General features: G+C 41.0%; 1 long non-coding RNA gene across 1 annotated transcript in view; it reads left to right on the top strand.

Annotated features, from left to right (window-relative positions):
• Nucleotides 1-7,586: 7,586 nt before the first annotated feature.
• Nucleotides 7,587-21,376, top strand: part of LOC148133124 (uncharacterized) — a 69,692-nt gene continuing 55,902 nt past the window's right edge. Inside the window, exon 1 of the long non-coding RNA XR_015746483.1 lies at nt 7,587-7,913. This is a non-coding gene — a long non-coding RNA (uncharacterized LOC148133124). The remainder of the gene's footprint in view (nt 7,914-21,376) is intronic.

Here is a 21,376-nt window from a genome sequence, read left to right as displayed (position 1 = left end):
CAGTATCTATTTCATTTATAATAATTTATTTTTATTCTAGTAAATGTATTTGCCACCCATCTCAACTACAAAGTGTCTCTGGGCAGCTTACAATATTAACAAGAATAAAACAACGCAAGAATATGAATACAATAAGAATAAAATACAATAAAAATACAAATCTATTGAACATTTTAAAGAAATATTCCATCATTTCCCCAAAATTTTTATACAGAACTAACAGTTACAATTAAGTCTTGATGATTCCTGATGAATCATCAAGAATTGTATTTTATATTAATACAAGTAACTCTTGATTCTACTGTACAATGACATAGAAAATCACTATCCTTCAATCCAGCCAGCATCTTTTGAGAAAGTCTGAAAATGTACAAAAATCTTAATTTCCAGAGCTGGAATTGAATCAGGCCCTGCTTTCTTTCTTTCTTTCTTTTAAGGTATGAAGATGGCCCAGCTCAAACACTGTACTAGCTAGTATACACAGTATTTAACACTGATGACATAAAAGATTTTGCCAGGAAAAGAAATAACTTTCAGGCAATTTATGTTATCACATCATACATTTTCTGACTGCAAGTTCATGTTGAAAAGAGAGAAAGTGTGTGTGTGTGTGTGCACGCGCACACACACATGTGTGCATCTTTGTCATTATGCTTTGGTAGTTGTGTTTATTTAACAATCATGTTTATATAGTCTGACTATGGCAGCTAGCACATATAACAGTTATTCTTACTGGGGGCCAGGTTCACACATGCACGTTAACCATACAAAAATCAAGAATGTAGCGGCATCTTTGCGCGCTAACAAATTTTACTAAAAGATACAACTCCCATGAGCTACAACTCATTTCGTCAAATGCATGAAATAGCTAAGCTTAAGTAAGACAGTTGAGGGGAAAGTAGGGTGGTTACACAGATTGCAGTTTTCATGTGAGATAGATGACAAGTATCGGATCAATTAACAACTGTAATGTGTTATAAATGTCTTAGCGTGGCCCTCTGAGAATGCCGTTTCTCACCCAATTTTGCTGGTAAAGTTTTGTTACTCCAAAGCAGCACTTTTGAGATCTGTAATGGAGTATCCTGGGAGCTTAAAATGCTTTGCTATTACTCTGTCCTTTTTTTAAGTACTGATATTGAACTTGTGACCATTAATTGCCTTGCACAAAGTTTGACTTGTTTGTCCTGCATAAAATCCAGAGGGGCTGTACAGGCAGATGATCAGATGTGTCACGTTAGGGGGAAACTGTGCAAAAGGGCTTATGTATTTATGGGTATGTCACCCAGTACCTGAGAAAGTGCCATGGCTTTGTATGGGTTGTTTGCTTATTAATAAAGCATTTGAGTGGCTTGAGCTATGGAAGATTACTGTTGGCATTCATGTTCTATCTTTTACTAAATGGGAATTCATCTGTCTCTACTGATTTGTCTGTCCATCTCATTGGGTGAGAAGTTCAGGCTCCTGAATGCCCGGTTTAATTCCATCAGTTGAGCAACTCTGATAAGTGGGTCAAAACAAATATGGCTATAGTACAACAGAGTTCCCCAAAAGGAAATGAGGATGGTTCTGTGAAAGCAGCATGCAAGCGCACGCAGCTCCATTTGCACAAGCGGCAGGCACATGCGGCCACCACTCGCACAAATGGAGTATGCACACTCACTTTTGCTCACTGCTCGTACAAGTGGGGATGCATGCACGTGCTGACCTACCATTTCCACAGCCCAGTTCCGAAGGGCTCAAGGCCTGGGAATGGGCCATGACCTGGGAATTGGGGATCCTTGTAGTAGAGAGCCTGACTATAGATGATAGATTTGGTGGCATGTTCTAGGTGGAAGCTGAAAGCGTGTTTATAATTCAGTAATTTATAATATAGAATCATAGAAAGTAAGTATTGGAAATAACTTCTGAGACTATCTAATCCACTGATAACAAACCCTTAGGTCTCAACGTGTCAAAAATTGGGGAAATGCCTAACTTCACTCTGCTGCCACGTCACTTCAGTAAAAAAGAAACAATTCTCTTTCTCTGTCCCAGTTCTCTATCTAGGCCACTCAGTGACACTCAGTGGCAGTGCCAAGGCTGGGCCCCAGCACCACCTTCAAAAAGGCCATCTTGTATCCCAAGATATCTGAGTCTTGGAGAACAGCCTGACTGCCCCTGCAGCCCAGTGCTTCCCAGGATCTACCACACCCTCACCTAACCTCCAAGGGGTTCTCTTTCTTTTGACAGACTGCTATGGCCTATTGGAGGTTGCTCCAGGTCACATGAGGCCTTCATTCTTGAAATGCTTTGGACGGGGCTCTTCAGCAGCCTCTGCAGCTTCCAAAAGCCATGTGAAACCATGCCCCATTCTTGTGTGATTTTCAGAGACTCTGGAGGCCACACGAGTTCCAGAGCCCATGGATAGAGCACACCCCATTCTTGCGTAGCTCCTACAGCCTCTGCAAATTCTGCAAAAATAGAGCCTGCTTTCAAGAATAGTTGTTAGGTTTTAGTAAACACTGGCATGTCACTCAAAACATTGCAGCATTGATTCGCTGTCACTGATCTAGTCTAATCTCTTGTCCAGTGCAGGAATCCACTACAACAAATAACCCTCAACTTATGACTGTAATTGATCCCAGAATTGCAGTCGTAAGTCATGCTGGTCATTAAGCAGGTCATCTCACGACAAACCTGATTGTACCTTTTTTTCCCCCTTTACATGAACCCATTGTTCACAATGGGTGCTTTTGACTGGAAATCAGAAGTAAAAATGGAAAAAGAAATGTCATTAAATTGTAGTAACACCTCCAAAGGACACTGCAAACAGCCATAAATGCAGAACAGTTGCACAAAATGCAATCATGTGACTGTGGGGGCAGGGGCAGCCTTTGAAACTTCAAATCTGGTCATAAGTACCTTTTTTTGAATCTGCCATATCTTCAAATGGTTACCAAGTGATTGGTCATAAGTCAAGGACTACCTGTATGGCATCCCCGTGAGATAACCATCCAACCTTTATTTAAATTTTTCCATTAACAGCCCCTTCCCAAGACAGCCTGTTCCATTGCTGAATAGATCCCATTGTCAGGGAATGCTTTTTTTTTTTGTAAAAAGTTTTTTTTATTTTTTAAATTTTATACATCTTTTCACATGAGCAACATGTTTCCAGATTATAACGCTTGTACTTAGTCATATTTTCATTTCCATTAATCTTATATAATATTAACTCATATTATTAACCATTTCACTCATCTTTAAATAAATTTGCAATTCATATTTCAATTCATTAATTCAATATCAGTATCATTTCATCCATATATAAGTTTTCAATTCTTTATCCCCTATTATTCCCATTTCCAGCTTACCACCTATTTTATTTTACATTACACATTATTTATTTATTTATTTATTTTTGTCAATTGCTTACAAAATAATAGGTATAAGTAAAAACATAGTTATCAATACATGGATACATATAAGAAAAATAAAAAAATAACAGAAACAATAGGACAGGGACGGTAGGCACATTGGTGCGCTTATGCATGCCCCCTACAGACCTCTTAGGAAAGGGGTGAGGTCAATAGTAGACAGTCTAAGGTTAAAGTTTTTGGGGTTTGGGGAAGAAACCACAGAGTCAGGTAAAGTATTCCAGATATTGACCACTCTGTTGCTGAAGTCGTATTTCCTGCAATCAAGTTTGGTGCGATTAACCTTGAGTTTGTATCTATTGTTTGCTCTTGTGTTGTTATGGCTGAAACTGAAGTATTCATTGACAGGTAGGACATTGCAATGTATGATTTTATATACTATACTTAGATCGGACCGAAGGCGGCGTAGTTCTAGGTTTTCTAGGTCTAGAATTTCAAGTCTGGTGTCATAAGGTATTCTGCAACGAATAGAGGGATGGAGAACTCTTCTTGTGAAATATTTCTGGACTTTCTCAACTGTGCTAATATCAGATACGTAATGTGGGTTCCAGACTGATGAGCTGTATTCGAGTATTGGTCTAGCAAATGTTTTGTATGCTCTAGTTAGTAGTGTGATATTACCAGAGAAAAAGCTACGTAAGATTAGGTTAATAACTCTTAACGCCTTTTTGGCTATGTAGTTACAGTGGGCTCTAGCACTTAGGTCATTAGAGATGAGTACTCCAAGATCCTTGACAGAGTTTGGATCATCAACAAGGTCTTGACTATTCAGCCTGTATTTTATTTTCTGATATTTTTTTTGCCAATATGTAGGACAGAGCATTTATTTGTTGAGATTTGAAGTTGCCATTTGCTTGACCATTCTGATACATAGTCAAGGTCTTTTTGAAGGGTAGCAGTATTGTCTGTGGTGTTGAATCGCTTTACATCATCAGCGAAGAGAATGCAGTTGCTCTTAATGCGATCACAGAGGTCATTTATGTAGAGTATGAAGAGAGTTGGTCCTAGAACACTGCCTTGGGGGACACCACTATTGACAGGTACAGAATTTGATAGGACGCTCCCAATTTTGACCATTTGTTGTCTGTTTGACAGGAATGCTTCTATCCAGTTATGCAGGTGTCCAGAGATATCATAAGATTTTAGTTTTAGGAGTAGTTTGTTGTGTACCACTGAATCAAAGGCTTTACAGAAGTCTATGTAGATTTCATCTATTGTTTTGCCCTGATCGAGTTGTGTAGTCCATATGTTTTTGCAGTGTAAGAGTTGCAGATTACAGGATAGCTTTTTCCTGAAACCAAATTGTTTATTAGAGAGTAGGTTGTTTGTTTCTAAGTGGAGGAGGATGGATTGGTTAATAACTGATTCCATGACTTTACAGGTGACGCAGCATAAAGAGATTGGTCTGTAATTTTCAACTAGGCTGGGGTCTCTCTTTTTTAAGATGGGGATGACCATGGCTTGTGACCATAGTTTTGGCAAGGAGCTGGTCCTGAAAGATTTTTCAAAGATTATGCTTAGAGGTTTGGCTATGGCAGTGGGTAGCTTTTTTAAGAAGTAGGCACATATTCCATCCGGTCCAATAGATAAAGATGGTTTTAGATTGCGTAGTGCTTTTTCAACATTGTCTTCTCTAAAATCAATATGTATTAGATGATTGTAGTTGTCTGTGGTTCGACTAGGAAATACTGGGCATGATCCATTGCTGTTTACAAATACTGAGCCAAAGAATGTGTTAAAGAGGTTGGCTTTAATAGTGTCGTCATTGCAGTCTTTACCATTAGGTCCTTTCAGGGGTGGGATGGACCTTGAGTCTTTTAGTTAATTTTCCTGATCTTCCTTCTTTCCTTCTAACATTTCGCCCATCTTCTCCCCCCGCCCTTTCCTGTTCTCTTTTTTGAAGTTTCTTCTTGTATATTTTTTTCTTCTTTTGTTTAATCCTGGGAGCGTTTTCTCTTTTATTTATTGACTCTGTCATCAATGTCATAGTTTTAATTCCTTTAGTGTATTTTGGCAGTGTTTCTTGTTCTCCATGTCTAGCTGAGCCTCTTTCTTCTTCCTTTAACTCTGCTTCACTGGAATTTCTTTGTTCTTCAGCCATCGCCATTATTTTCTTTTCCAATATTTCCAATAATTCCCTTCTTTCTTTCAGTATTCCTCTTATAGTTTGCAATTCCAACTTAAAGTCTTTGCTTATTTCTTCCATTTTTTATAATCAGTAAAGTTATTAATATTCAAAGTCTTTTATTGCAATCCTTGCCAAAAGTCTCCTTTTATCTTTGTTTCTCTTGTTAATCCTTCTGTCTCTTTCACAATCAACACCCAACTGTCCCAGGAAATTGCATTTGTATATCCACCTAGTAGAGTTTCTCCCTGTTTTTTTTTAAAAAAAATTCCGGGGTTCTTATTATTTTATTTATCTTTTGTTTCATAACAGTTATGAGTCCAGTAAATTTCCATAAGATTTTGTAGGGGTAAAAACGTCTTTGACCATTAGATGGCACTCTGTGTATCACGTTCTACTTTTCAAAGTTCTTTTCTTTTCTCTTTTAATTATGTTAAACATTAATTTCCAACCATTTCCAAGATTAATTTTCTTAATAATAACCAATTCCAGGCAAGTCCAGCATTTTATCCAATGCCTAATTAATGCCAATTTATATTATTCAAAATTTAGTCTCTAATTTTGTTGTAACTTTTTATACTCCAATTTTGTTTACCTTGTATTTTCTTCTTATTTTCTATTTGCCGCTGTGATACTCTTGCGCGAGGGCACTTTCTTTCTACTTCTCGGGGTTGATAAGAAAAAATTCACTTCTTTTATCTGGTTACACATTGCTCACCACTTCACCGCTCTAGCACAAAACTTAGGGTCCCGGCAGCTTTTCATCATCAAGGCAGCCATTTTAGACTGCCGTTTCTCCTTGTCTTCCAGGGGAATAATACCTAGCTAGGGAGTGGAGATGTGGCTTCCCTCGACCCAGCTGGTGGTGTCCCCATCTTCTCCCATCCCTCCAAGGTGGGTCAGATGACTCCAGTCCCATGGGGACCCTTCCAACAAGGGAAACATGGATCAAAGCTGCGCACGATCGCGGTCTCTCATCCATCGTCGACAGAAACACCACCAGAAGTTCCCCATTGGCAGGAAATTCTTGATGTCCAATAGAAATCTGCTTTTTCATAATTTAAATCCATTGTTTCATGTCTTCTGGAACAAACTGAATAGTTATGCCCCAATTTTGTCTGTCAGTCCTTTGTTCTCTTCTTTTCTCCAGACTAAACATAAATCCTCCTTTAAAAAAAACAAAAGAATAACTATTTCCTTATGTTCTTCGTTGCTTTCTGGAGAACTTTGCATGACTTTCACCACTTATTTGATCAGTAGACAATGTGTTGAAGCACAAAGAATCTCATTAATCATGCAGTGCTTCTCTTCAGTGAGTATCCATCGGAGTTTGTAAGAAAACTTTCTCCAAATATATATAAGAGGAAATTCCTACAGTAAAGGAGCAGGATCTGTCAGCAATGGTCTTCCTTAAATGTAAGCATTGTTTCAGTGTAGACTCTTTCTTATGAATATCTAGCAGTCAGTTGTAATACGTAAAGCTGTACTAGATGTTTCTGCTGGTGGATAGGGCTGGGAATGACTACTGATTCACTAAATGCACAAAAGGGTTTATGTAAACCACCATGGAGAAATCTATCGGTGCAAAATAGCTACAACAGAACAAGCACGTGTGATTTTTTTTTAATGTCACGCAAAGTATTACCAGATGCGAGATTGTTTTTTCTTAGCTGACAATCAGTGGTGGGATTCAATTTTTTTTACTACCAGTACTGTGGGCATGGCTTGGTGGGCATGGCAAGGAAAGTTATTGCAAAATCCCATTCCCTCCCCATTCCACTAACCTGCTTTCCAGCTCCGTTCTCCTGTGCAGGACAACAAAACAAGACCCAGCCAATCAGCTGGGACCTAGGAGGCAGAGAATAGATGGGGGAGGGGCTAGTCAGAGGTGGTATTTGCTGGTTCTCTGAACTACTCAAAATTTCCGCTAATGTAAGAGATACCTTTCCCCATTCAAAAAAAGGTAGAAGGAGGAGCTCCACATTCCATACCCCACATATTTGGGAGGAGTCTACATGCATAACTCTGCAAATGTCTCTCTTTTCCTATTTTTTTCTCATTCAGTTAATGCAATTGTGCAGCAGAACTGCATCACAGCAATGAGGTAGAACATCTGAGGTTGGAACTTTTGACCATACAACTTCTGGATACAATATTCTGAAGAACAGCTTTTGAAACCATGCAATTTTATGCTGTTCTTGCTTTGTAATGTCTTGGAATGGGGAGAATGCATAGTTCTAGTATTTTTATTTTTGAAATCTTCCAAAATATTCAAGCAAAGCAAACTAAAAAAAAGTTGTTCCCAGATTTTTTCCCCCAGTTATTTTATTATATTTCTTCACAGCTTCCTTGCACTTCTGCAGAACAGAGCAAAGGTAAGCAATCTAGTTAGTACTTCAGCTGAGAGCATTAATGAGCTATTCTATTAAAATGGGCATTTTATGTCTCCCCATAAAGATTTGTTTTTTGAAATTACAACAGATGTTAATGTTAACTCCAGACTTGACATCTAAAGGAAATCTGATCTCTCCACATGCTATTTTAATTGGATTTATGGATAAAAGGCAAAGATTCTATCTAATCTCTTTTACACACAAGAAGATATGATCAATGTAAAATGAAAAAGACTTTAAGCAGCTTTTATCTAGGGATTTTAAGATGACAACACCCCATTCTCACATTCCTTTGAAAGCTCTGCCATTTTTTGGTGGGGTGGGAGGTTGGGCAGTATATTTTCATAACAAGGGAGAAAATCTAGAGGCAGAGCTAAGGGAATAGCAAAGTACTGTGAACCACATTAGGACTCATAGTGAATCAGATATATCTTTTCCTATTAACTTAGAGCTCATCTGTAGAAGTTGGACCACAAGTTAGGGAATTATGCTTCATATTAACTCTTCATCATAGTTAATACTAGACACCATCTCCAAAATGGTACTCCTGTTTATTTTGTTACATCTATACTCTATTTTACCTCCAACATGGAACTCAGCAAAAATCACATAGTTATTATGCTTGGTCACATAATCAGCCAGATGTTGAGACTGGAGCTGGCATTTTTGCTCATTTCTCAAGTCCTTCCCAAGGACCTGGGATAGGGAGATGTTGTTTGATAGTACTAAAGATGCCATCACAGGATGTAAGTTGTTTGATAGTACTAAAGGTTTCATCACATTGCAATTGACAGGTGGTGATTTTGTCAGTGCCAGTGGTGTACAAGTGGGTCTCCAGATGTTTATTATTATTGTTGTTGTTGTTGTTTTTGTCATTGTTGTTGTACACACAAAAATGACAGTATACACAGCAGACGAGATAACCATGCTGGGTTTCGTATCACAAATCACTAGTCGAACACTTCCCAAGTGTTTAGGACTGCGTGATGTATCGTCGAATTATGAGAGCAGATCCCAGTAAGGTGGCCTTCTGCAGCTGACCAATGGTGATCTTGTCAGCACCAACTGTTTTTAAGTGCTTGCCTAGGTCTTTAGGCACAGCACTCGGTGTGCCGAGTACCACTGGAACTACCTGCACTGGTTTATGCCAGAGTCTCTGCAGTTCGATTCTCAAGTCCTGATATCTGGTGACTTTTTCAAGTTGTTTCTTGTCGATTCTGCTATCACCAGGTATGGCAATGTCGGTGATCCACACTTTTTTCTTCTCCACAATCGTGATATCTGGGGTATTGTGTTCCAGAACTTTGTCAGTCTGTATTTGGAAGTCCCACAGTAGTTTTGCATGCTCATTTTCGACCACTTTTTCAGGCTTATGATCCCACCAGTTCTTTGCTACAGGCAGATGGTAGTTGTGACACAAGTTCCAGTGGACCATCTGAGCGACTGCGTTGTGATGTTGTATGTAGTCAATCTGAGCTATTGTCTTGCAACAGCTCAGTATGTGATCAATGGTTTCATACGCTTCTTTGCAGAGTCTGCATTTGGGGTCATCAGCAGATTTTTCTATTCTGGCTTTGATTACATTCATTCTGATGGCTTGTTCTTGGGCTGCAAGAATCAAGCCTTCTGTTTCTTTCTTCAGTGTTCCGTTGGTCAGCCATAACCAGGTCTTTTCCTTATCTACTTTTCCTTGGATCTTTTCAAGGAACTGTCCATGCAGTGCTTTGTTACACTAGCTGTCAGCCCGAGTTTGCATCACTGTTTTTCTATATTTATTCTTGGTTTGCTGCACTTTGAGAAGCTTCCTCTTGTTGACCTCCATCAAAGCTGGTTCAACACTGTCTTTCACATAATCTGCCAGAGCGTGGTTCTCTTCCTCGACTGTCTGCTTCACTTGCAAAAGTCCTCTGCCGCCTGCTTTTCTGGGCAAATATAGCCTGTAGACATCACTACACGGGTGCAGTGCATACTGTATGGTCATAATAATATATGCGCTGTACCATACATTAGTAGTAGTAGTAGTAGTAGTAGTAGTAGTAGTAGTAGTATTTAGTATTATTATTTAGTAGTAATAGTAGTATTAGTATTATTGAGTATTATTATTATTATTTGGTATTATTATTATTATTTAGTAGTAGTAGTATTTAGTATTATTAATTAGTATTATTAATTAGTATTATTGCTAGGGGTCCAAAATAGGCAGAAGTAAAGATAGTAAAAAAAAAGTTGATAGACAAAAAGCTAAGACTCTGGAAAGAGTGCAAAGAGCAACAAAGAGGATTAAGGGGCTGTTGGCTAAAACATATGAACAACACTTGGGTATGTCTGTTGGTATGTACTCAACAGCAATTGGGCATGTCTAGTCTAGTGAAAAGGACTAGGGGTGACATAATAGCACTATTCCAATATTTGGGGTGCTCCTACAAAGATGAGAAGGTCAAACTATTTCCCAAAGTACCAGAAGGCAAGGCAAGAAACTAATCAAGGAGAAAAGCAATCTGGAACTTAAGGAGAAATTTCCTAATGGCGAGAGCAATCAACCAATGGAATAGCTTACCTTCAGAAGTTCTGGAGGCCTTCAAAAAGAGACTGAACAACCAATTGTCTGAAATGGTATAATGTCTCCTGCTTGAGCAGGAGATTGAACTAGAATCTTCTCCAAGATCCCTTATAACTAAATGGTTCTACATTCTGTGATAGTAAGAATATAAAATGCATTCTTGCAAATGCAAAAACGGATGCTAGGGCAAGATTTGGTGTGGAATTCCATGCTTTAAAATGGTATTGCGTGCTGTTTTCAAAAAATCTAGCCTTTTTGGTGCCGGGGAAGAAAATGCATGATTCTGCGGTCAGGAAAACAGGTGCCCAGAAGCCAAATATTTTTTGAACCCAAATGCAAAAACGGATGCCAGGATGAGAGTCGGTGTGCAATTCCATGCTTAAAAATGGTATTGCTTGCTGTTTTTAAAAATCTAGCCTTTTTGGTGTCTGTATCAGATTGAAATGACAGTAACAGTCAGTTGGTCAGAGATGGAAAATGACCTCCCTGTCAGGGAAAAGTTGGGTAACAAGTGGATAAATTAGTTATTGTGTTTCCACCCAAGAAATCATCAGAATCAGAATGGAGGTTGTTACGAACTAAGCAAACGCGTTCGTTTAAAATCCTAATAGTTTTACTTCCACAGCAGGCTCGTAATCCTGCACTTCTGATTGGCCCGCGAATAGCAAATCGTGATTGGTCGTTTCTGACTGATCTGATTGGCTGGCAGCGGGTCACCTCCGATTGGACGCTTTTTAGAGCAGTAAACTCAAATCATTGGTTGATGTGACAGCAGCCAGCTCTATAAAAGAGCTGCTGCTGCCTTAGCCATTTGCTCTGTTCTGAAGTCACTATTAAAGAGTTGAGTCACTATTCGATGTCTCATCTCCGTTCCTTGCGCCCACTCTTCCAGAGCTAACAGAGGTGACCCTGATAGTGAGAACAGGATGCAATAGCTTTTCTCTAAATTATACAGGTAGTCATCTATTTATGATCACAATTGAGATCAAAAATTATGTTCCCAAAGTGAGTTTTGCCCCATTTTACAACCTTTCTTAAGAGCTGTGGTGGCGCCAGTCACATGTCCACCAAGCCACGCCCAGTCAGCAAGCCACGCCCAGCCAGTCACATGACCACCAAGCCACACCCACAAATTAGGCCACACCCACAGAACCAGTTGTTAAGAAATTTGAATCCCACCCCTGGAGAAGCCAGATGGTTGGGGGCAACAGGCTAGGCTGACTCTGTAAAGTGCTTAGAGAGGGCTGTAAAGCACTGTGAAGCGGTACATAATTCTAAGTGCTATTGCTGTTGCTGTCTTGCCACAGTTCTTAAGTGAATCACTGCAGGTTAATATAAGTTAGTAAACACGGTTGTTAAGGGAATTGTTCAGTGAATCTGGCTTCCCTGTTGACTTTGCCTGTCAGAAAGTCGCAAAAGGTGATTACAAAACCCCAAGACAGAGCAACTATCATAAACACATGCTGGTTGCCAAGCATCCAAAATTTGATAATGTGACCATGGGGATGCCACAGCGGCCATAAATGGAAAAACAGTCAGAAGTCCATTTTTTCGGTGCCATAACTTTGAGTGGTCAATGAACAAACTGTTGTAAATTGAGGACTTTTTGCACTGAAGTTACACATCATGTATTAATTGCCTGAAAGAATAGCCCACAAGGCCAAGCCGCTACTCATTTCGATAATGGAAAAGGGGAATCAAATCCATCTTTCTACCTTTTTAAAGATTGTTTCCTTGATAGCAGACTAAGCTTTTCCCTCTGACATTAAGGTAGAATGGAACCTGTCAAAAGGTGGAAAAAAAGAACAGGAAACTTCCAGATAGTCATACGTGCTGTTCTCTGAATTACAGTGATTAGTTGTGTAGTTTCCAATAGATAAAGTGGCCTTGGCTTGACAAATTATACATATACGGTTCTGCACAGACAATTCCAACAGAGCTTTTTAGAGTCTTGTCTATTTCATTCTATTTCTGATTCATAAATGTTTCTCAGTGTTTTCACAATTAGGATGACTTGTAGCCTGACAGGGGTGGACAGGAAGAGGGGGGGAAATTACACTTTTCAATTTCCAGCACCTTTGCCTGGCTACCTTGTTGGCATCCTCCAAATGATGCAGATTTTTTTTTAGTCAAGAAGTCTGCTCAGCAGATCTCTTCTTTGATCCAGCCTGCTCCTACTGGTTCTCCAACTGTAGATTCTTCCTGTATTTATTCCTTGATATGCACACATTATCTCCAGGTCATGTCCTACAAAACAAATCCAACAATTTGGTCCTCCATCGCTTAACCCTTTTGTCTTTTATTTATGTGCAGCTGAAAGGCAGGCATGTTAGCATTCAGGTGGTTGAATCGAGCATGAAACTTCTCAGATTCCCTGGCAATGAGCTGGATTTGGGCACAAGAAAAAAAGTGATCTTGAGACCATCGGAACATCTTATCCCATCGAAAACTTCTTTTAATGAGCCAATTGGGGTAGAGAATATCCATTACTCCCAAAATCATGGTATGTCATGGTGATAATTCATTCGCTGGTGTATAGCTCATTATCTCATTCTTATTAATATTTGAATCAATCTGAAGGTATTGAAACCAACATTTGTCACTACAGAAGTATGCAACATCTTCAGATGCAACTGAAAGCTCAAGCTTGATCAAGTTGAGGCCTCTTCATGTGAGGTCTCAGGATTTGATGACAAATCCAGGCAAAAAATATATTCAGTTTTGTCTTCCTTTATTACACAAATAGATCTGCTTTTGCTTGCAGACAAGTTTTGCAAAAATAATTTACAAGTTAAGCAGTTGAATTCCATTGCATGTTCCCTCCTTCCTCTATCCCTTCAGGTAGCTAATGACTTTAAAACATATTGGAACAAAACAAAAACCCGAAGTCTAGGATTTGGTTAACCATGTTCATTTGCAAGCTCTAATGTTGTTCTAACACAGGGGTCCTCAAACTATGGCCTGCGGGCCTGATAGGGGCCACCAAAGCCATTAATTCAGCCTGCCCAAGACCATGAGGCTACCCCAAGCACATCGTCCCGACTACCTGCCAGCCCCACTCTTTGGCCAAGTGCAGGCTTTATTTTTGCAAGCTCTACGGGCTGGAACTGGAAAGTAAGACCAGCAGAGTGCTTCTGGGGGCCGGGGAGGCCAAAAATGGGGTGTATGGAGACTCCAGGAGGGAAAAGTTGTGCCCTCTGCTTCCACTTCTTAGCTTGGGCTTCCTCCGTCCATCCATACCTGGACCCAAGGCGGGGATCAACCAGCACGGTCCAAGTGGGCAAGCAGCCATGGTGGCCCTGGAGCTCCCGGCCCGAAAGAGGCTCCTGCAAGCCAGCGGCGCTTGTTGGTGAAACAGGGCTGCCGTGATGTGAGTGATCTAGAGCAGGGATCCCCAACCTTTTCGACGCCGCGGCCCGGTTCCGACATCAGCTGGGCGCCGCGGCCCGGTGCCGGGCGTCAACTGGGCGCCGCCATCTTTTATGACAAAAAGGCGCTTCCGGTGACGCCTGGTGAGCTTTTTCGGGTAGAAATGGCTTTCTACCCAGAAAAGCTCATCGAAGCGCTGGCGCCGCCATCTTTTATGACGAAACAGCGCTCGGTGAGCTTTCTACCCGAAAAGCTCACCAGAAGCGCTTTTTACCAAAAAGATGGCGGCGCCCCAGCAACCAGCGGCCCGGTAAGGGTTGTTCCATGTCTGCACCGGTCCATGATCGGCGGTTGGGGACCCCTGATCTAGAGCAGTGGCCCCAACCTTTTTGTGCCACGGCCCGGTACCAGCATCACAAAATGATCCATGGCCCGGTACCGGCATCAGCACGCATGGCAAGGCGAGCCGAGCGACCGGCCAGCCAGCTGTCCCCGCTTCTCCCTGCCACCTTCAACTCCTCCTTTGTACCTTTGTCGATGGGCTTCGGACGGCTTCGGGACGGTTGCTCAGCTCGCTTTGCCTTGGGTGCTGAAAGAATCCTCGCGCCTTAGTTTTGTTCAAGCCGCCCCCTTCGATGAAACTAAGGCGCGAGGATTCCTTCAGGACCCAAACACCGCTTTCCAACTAGAAAAGCTCACTGGAAGCACTTTCTCATCAAAACAAGATGGCGGCGCCCAGCAAACCGGCGGCCCAGTAGAAAATGTTCCATGGACCGGGACCGGTCCGTGGCTCAGTGGTTGGGGACCCCTGATCTAGAGAGCAGGTGCTGCAACAGCTGCTCCATCACCTTCTCCCCCCATCACTGCTGCTTGGCTGCCAGTCCTTCTCCCACTCAGCGCTTGGGAGATCTGGGGCAATGGCCGGCGAGGCTGCCTGCCCCTGAAGGAGGACAGCTGTCTCCACCCCTGGAGAGAGAGGTGAGAAGGGCTGGCTGGCCAGTGGATCAGCACTGCTGAGCCCCCACCTGGGGACTTCCTCACCAGATCCGCTTCGAGCAATGCCTGCCCAGTCCAATCCTGCCTGCCAGACATGCGGAGCCCTTGCCCAAGCCTGTTGCGTGTGTTCGGCGTGTGCAGAGGAAGCTCCAGGGCAGCCAGTGAGATTCCAAAAGTGGATTGAGACTACCATGATGCAAAAAGTATAGAATGGAATGGAATGGAAATAGGAGAGAATGGGAATAGGAATAGGATAGGATGGGGTGAGGTGGAATGGAATAGCAATAGCAACAGGAATGGAATGGGAATGGAATGGAATTCAGCGAGGTATCCCAGGGCACTGCCAGGATTGAAGGGGATCCTGCAGAAGATGCCCTAAGAGTCTATCTCTATACCCATCTCTATACCCAGTCTCATCTCTATACCCATCAAGCATTCCATGTCCTGGTTTCTCTTCCCCACCCCTATTTGCTCTTCTAGCCTACTTTTCTTTCCTTTGGTATAACAAGTAAAAGTCTTTGACCGTACCTGAGAGCTAAACTTTAGTGGTCCTTGAATCTTAATTTCTCCAGGGGAGGGGGAGAGAAAAGGGGTGGGGGGAGAGAGGGAGACTGGTTGATTGTAAGCTCCTTGGGGCTGAGAAGATTTGCTGCAAAACTGAAGTGGACCACTAGACTCCTAAACAACTTAAAAACGATCTAGTAAAAAAAAAGTCAACCAAAAGAGCAGCATGCAAACAAAAGCAAAATAAAACACCCCCAGGAGCAAAAAAACAATTTAAAGTTTAATTTGTGTGTGTTGTTTAATGGACTGCTAAGTTGGCCACGCCCACCCAGTCACATGGCCACCTATCCATGCCCCCTCCCAAAGTCGGTCTGCCCCCCCCCAACAGTCTGAGGGAATAATAAATTGGCCCCCTGTGTAAAAAGTTTGAGGACCCTGTTCTAACATATTCAGACACATGTCTGCATTCTTCTTGAACTAATAGTGCTTCACTAACGTAACAGTTCTTACTCCCTTGCAGGTTCACCAGCCTACATACTCTTTACCAAAAGTATAAATCTTTCACAGCCCACTTTTTAAAAATTGATCCTAATTTTGTCAGCTATTACTTTTCTCCATCAAGTTCTCTTTTTTTTCTCCCAGATCTCCCTGGGTGATTTTTTTAAAAACCATTCTTTGCAGCTCCAGCAGCTTCCCCCACACCCCCCTTTCTCTCTTTTATTTGAAATATTCCAGTGGGGCATCTAAGCTAACGCCTACTCTCAGCTTTTACTTAACTCACTAGAATAAAGTGTTTGTTTGGGGTAGCTGGGCTGCTTTTGTGACACTGAGAGAGAGGTACAGGCTCCTGTGGGCTGTCAGAGTGGCCCCTGACATTTGGGAAATATCACTCCATTGCAATGCAACTGAATTAGTCCTGTTGGAAGCAAGGCATACTATGGCTGTGCAGGAGATCTAAAAATGCTTTTGTACCAAATATTAACGTTTTGACATCATGCTATGATTTAAGTATATGTCACTACCTAATGACCATATTTCATGACCATAGGAGTCATATTCACTTCATTAGCTTTCAAGGCCTCAGTTCCAACTCCTCATGTCAGCATTCCAAGTTAACAAACTCCAACCCAATAAACTTCGAGACAAACATTTTGTCAAAGTTCCATTTTATCTAACTCCTGTTGGAAGTTGAAACCCACCCCTCTCCTAGAAAAATGAAATATTTCAGGATATAGTAAAGAGGCAGAAGATTTCCCCTAAAAGAGAAGTAGAAACTCAGAGAGGCAGAAACTCAGCCCCCCACTCCCCTTTGTCAATGGGCCATTAAGGCCTGATCCAGTCTATTCTAAATAACTAAAGATCTACCTCCTCCAGCTGGAACCATAATAGGAATTGCCCAAAGCTCTTTCATTACATGCAAGGCTCAACCAAGCTTGGAACTCAGGACAGCCTATAGAGTTGCCTCTGCATGGCCCCATGGGAGTCTGACAACCAATCAGAATACAAGCTCAAATTCAAATCTCAACAGAGGGTATAAATCTCTCTCTCTCTCTCTCTCTCTCTCTCTCTCTCTCTCTCTCTCCACTCCATGTGCCTTTTCTGCCCAGGAACCCATTCTGTTCATCAATAAACCTTCTTTCCAAGCAACTTCCATGAATCCAGTGTCTTTTTCCTTACTTGGAAATGAACCCAGAAGGATATTTCTTCCAACACCCCTAACCAGATAACTTAAGTTGTTGAAAGAACAGAATTAATTAGCTCTTTGGGAGCATGCTTAATCCACCAAACCCTAACCCCCTTCCTAACTCATGTAATGGGGTTTTGTTTGCAGATATGGAACAAGAGTGGAGAAAATATCTGTGGAAATTCTCGATCATCCAGGTCACAGTTGTCTTAAAAGTACTTTTTCAAAAGGCAGTTGGACTGTTTTTTCTTTGGGGAAGAAGAACAAAATATTTTGTTTCTCATCCAAGGCACTTCATCAGTTGTGATGGTGAAGGTGCGGGGGGGGGGGTGGAGGGATGAAAGGATAAGTAGTAGTGGGATTCAAAAAACTGTACTGTTCTGTGGACATGGCTTGGTGAGTGTGGCAGGGGAGATGATACTGCAAAATCTCCAGTCAGAGGTGGTATTTGCCGGTTCTCCAAACTACTCATAATCTCCGCTAACGGTTCTCCAGAGCTGGTCAGAACCTGCTGAATACCACCTCTGATCGGTACTGACAGTTGAGATTGGGTGGTGGGGAATGGCAGGATAGTTTCTGATGGTGAGGGGGGAGAATGGAAGGATTGTATTTCTTTTGCAGTTATCTGGTTCGTTAGCACTCTCTGTGAATTAGGAAACTTTTTCAGCCCAAAGGTTAAATTTCAGCATGGGAAAGATCTTGTTGAACCACATTCTATAGACTAAAAGTAAAGGGAGGCAACATTAATAAAAGTCAAACATTAGCCAGTTAAAATTCATTTAGAGATCACCAAACCCATCTCCAAATTGATCTTGCAATAGAAATGTTCCCCATTTGTTGTTGAGCTTCCGCAAAAAGGTGAAAAGGCAAGTGTTCGTGGCATGTTACCAAAGCTTCCACCCAATAGGAAACCAGTCTTCCCACAGAGTTTCAGTATCATAAAATGGAAATTGCTCGACTATAGTTTAAGCTGGCCACAGATGAACTGCAGATCCATCAGCTCAAGTGATAGGTTCAAAAAGATGAATTCATAGAAGGCATCGGTTTAGGAGCAATGCAAAAACTCTATACAGTATGGATGTGACCTGTGAACATGTCTTTTGGTTTCTCTGTATCGCTATTATTAAATATAATACTATTTAATAATGCCAGTTCTATCTAGCAGGGCACATAACATAACATTAAAATTGCAAGACAGCTTCCAGGTTTTGGTTTTTCCAGTGACACAAGACTGGACATAGTCAGTGCAACTCACAATTCAATCCATGGGAATTCACCGAGTATCTGCTAGTAGGGTGTGAGTCATACCTATAATATTAGCATTAATGTTGCATAATGGGGCTTGCAAATGACAGGTGGTGTGGCAGATGGACCTGACAAGTATAGAACATTGCTTTTGCTAAGCTGGCATCAACAAGGCAATCATAGCTATACATGTCTATAGAACTGTAATGCTGAAGAAGTATCAGAGAATGTGAATAGGAATTAAGGGCATGCAACAAGCTCCTAATATGCTAATTATTTCATCAGTTTTGTTTATGGATCATTTTGAATGATTTTTGCAGCATTGAGCCTGGGCACAAAAGTCAAGTGAACATTGCTTATTTTAAACTGAAGGGCTACAATTTTAGAAGTCTCTCTCTTTTTCGTTTTTCTTGAATTAAATACAGAATATTTCATTTCTTCAAACAGATCTCCAAACTATCTAGCTGGTCAGACTGTGGCATTTCAGCATAATAGATTATGAAAGCCTATTTATATTTTTAAAATGTATCTTATATTGTTGAATTGGCACACTGAACAAAATTGTGGGGTAGGAATTGGAATATTCCTGTGTGCTACATCTCTCAACATACTTCTAAGTTCAAGTCAGAAGTTAAATTAACCTTCAACTTCAACAGACTTTTTTTTTCTGTTCATACAGTAGTCATTTGTGCTTCATAGACTTTCCACCATTAGAGATTCCTTTTCATATCTCCTCACTGTTCCTTAGGGCCACGCCAGGATTTTTAAAGACATCTTCAGAGCTCAGTGGCCTTCTCTGTCCTCCTAACCTTCATTTCCTCTTCAACTGAAAGATGTTTCTGCTTGTCTTTCCCATGCTCTTTAGCTAGCTATACTTTTTTCATTGCTCTCTCAATTCAACTCCCAACTTTCAATTGTGGTGAATTTGTTCTGAAATGTCAGGTACATGCATGTGAAATTCTGGTTGAGAAATTTTTTAGTTAAATGTATTAAAATATATGATCATCACCCCAAAACTGACTAAGAAAAGAATTTATTAAGGTGTTTTGATATTTTGTAGGGCTTTTTTTAGTAATTAAAAAAAGAAATTTTGTAGATTTGGAGGAAGGGAGGATATACACATGCTGGCAATGCGTATTTAAATTGTTGTTAGTTGTGAAGTTGTGTCTGACCCATCGTGATCCCATTGACAACGTTCCTCCAGGGCTTCCCGTCCTCTACATTTTCTGGAGTCCATTTAAGCTCATGCCTACTGCTTCAGTGACTCCATGCATCCACCTCATTCTCAATCATCCCTTTCTTCTATTGCCCTCAGTTTTTCCCAGCGGTAGGCTCTTCTCCTGTGAAGAGTCCTTCCTTCTCATTAGGTAGCCAAATTATTTGAATTTCATCTTCAGGATCTGGCCTTCTAAAGAGCAGTCAGGGTTGATCTCCTCTAGGACTGACTGGTTTGATCACCTTGCAGTCCAATGGACTCGCAGGACCATAGTTCAAAGGCCTTAATTCTTTGGCACTCAGCCTTTCTTATGGTCCAACTTTCACAGTCATACGTTGCAACTGGTAATGGGAGAACCATAGCCTTGACTATACGCACTTTTGTTGGCAGGGTGATGTCTCTGCTTTTTAGTATGCTGTCTAGATTTGCCATAGCTTTCCTCCCCAGCAGCAAGTGTCTTTTAATTTTTTGGCTGCAGTCCCCATCTGCAGATTATTTAAATTACTCTTGTTGTTTGCAGAGAATTTTATTGATTGGATATGCAGATGGGTTTTTCCAATGGGGTTTAAAACATTGCAGATACTATAGGAAGTCCTTGGAAATTTTGCAGACTCCATCCCATAATAATACCTCAGTTTGGAGAGAAAGCCACCAGAGAAATGCACCACAATTTGAAATTAAAACATGGGGAACTCACCACTGATTGCTATTTCTTCTGCCATCAGGGTTCTTACTCGCGGTTCTCAATAGTATGGCTTCTGAAGGGAGAGTCAAAAAGTTGAAATTGAGGTTGCAGTAGGACAATTGAAACCTTGCTCTTTTTCTACATGTATTGACTTTACCCACATATAGAAATGGCAACTGCAATCAACACAATGACTTTTTAGATCCTCCCCCTTACAGACACTGCCGCTATCCATCTATTCTTCAATCCATCTACTGTCATGACATTTGATGTTTTTCCCTGCTAATAATGTTCTGCCTCTACTACATCTGTTCCAAGCAGAGTGATATTCAGCTCCAAAGCTGCAAAGGGTCATTTAAATCTAGCAACCTGGATAGCAAACAGAAGGAGCATAACTATAATCAGGACTTTTATTGAGATTTTCTCTCCCATTTTGCTCCTTTCTTCAGATAGCAACAGCACTTAGACTTATATACTATCATTTCATAGTGCTTTACAGCCCTCTCTAAGCAGTTGACAGAGTCAGCATACTGTCCCCAACAATCTGGGTCCTCATTTTATCAACTTTGGAAAGATGGAAGGCTGAGACAATCTTGAGCTGGTGAGAATCGAACTGCTAGCAGTCGGCAGAATTAGCCTGCAATACTGCATTCTAACCACTGCACCATCACAGCTGTCTAATTAGATAGGACATTAAACCTGATTTCCTGGTCATTTTGGAAAGCAGTGGAGGAAGAGTGTAATGCTGTTTCAGGTTGTTTTAACCCTCTTACTGGTTCTCTATTTTGCTACTTCAACCCCCAGCAAGGATAGTTCATTATATTATACCCAGAACCTAGTCCAGTTCTTTACAAAACAAAGAGCAGAACAATACAGAGCAGCCTAACTAAAGAGTAGAGAATGGAGACATATGTACAGTACATTAAGCAAAACCAACAAGCATCTCTCATAGTGTTGCCAAGAAAACCACAAACTGTAAATGTGTCTGTGAAGTAATCAGCAATGGACATGGATTCAAAAAAGAATTTTTACCTTGAGCATATGCTAGATTTTGCTTATTATCTAATGTTTGACAGCTATTATGAACTGTCCCAGTTATTAAGAAACTCTCCTCTCGATTTGATCCAGCTGTGCCATCTACCAGGCAAACAGAAATTAATTATTTTAATCAGATCTCCCTATCTAT

The sequence above is a fragment of the Notechis scutatus genome, chromosome 1 (genome assembly GCF_049901735.1).
Source record: "Notechis scutatus isolate UNSWTSFEM ecotype Mainland chromosome 1, rNotScu1.2, whole genome shotgun sequence".
Taxonomy (NCBI): Eukaryota; Metazoa; Chordata; class Lepidosauria; order Squamata; family Elapidae; genus Notechis; species Notechis scutatus.
This window is presented reverse-complemented; position numbering and strand designations above follow the sequence as displayed.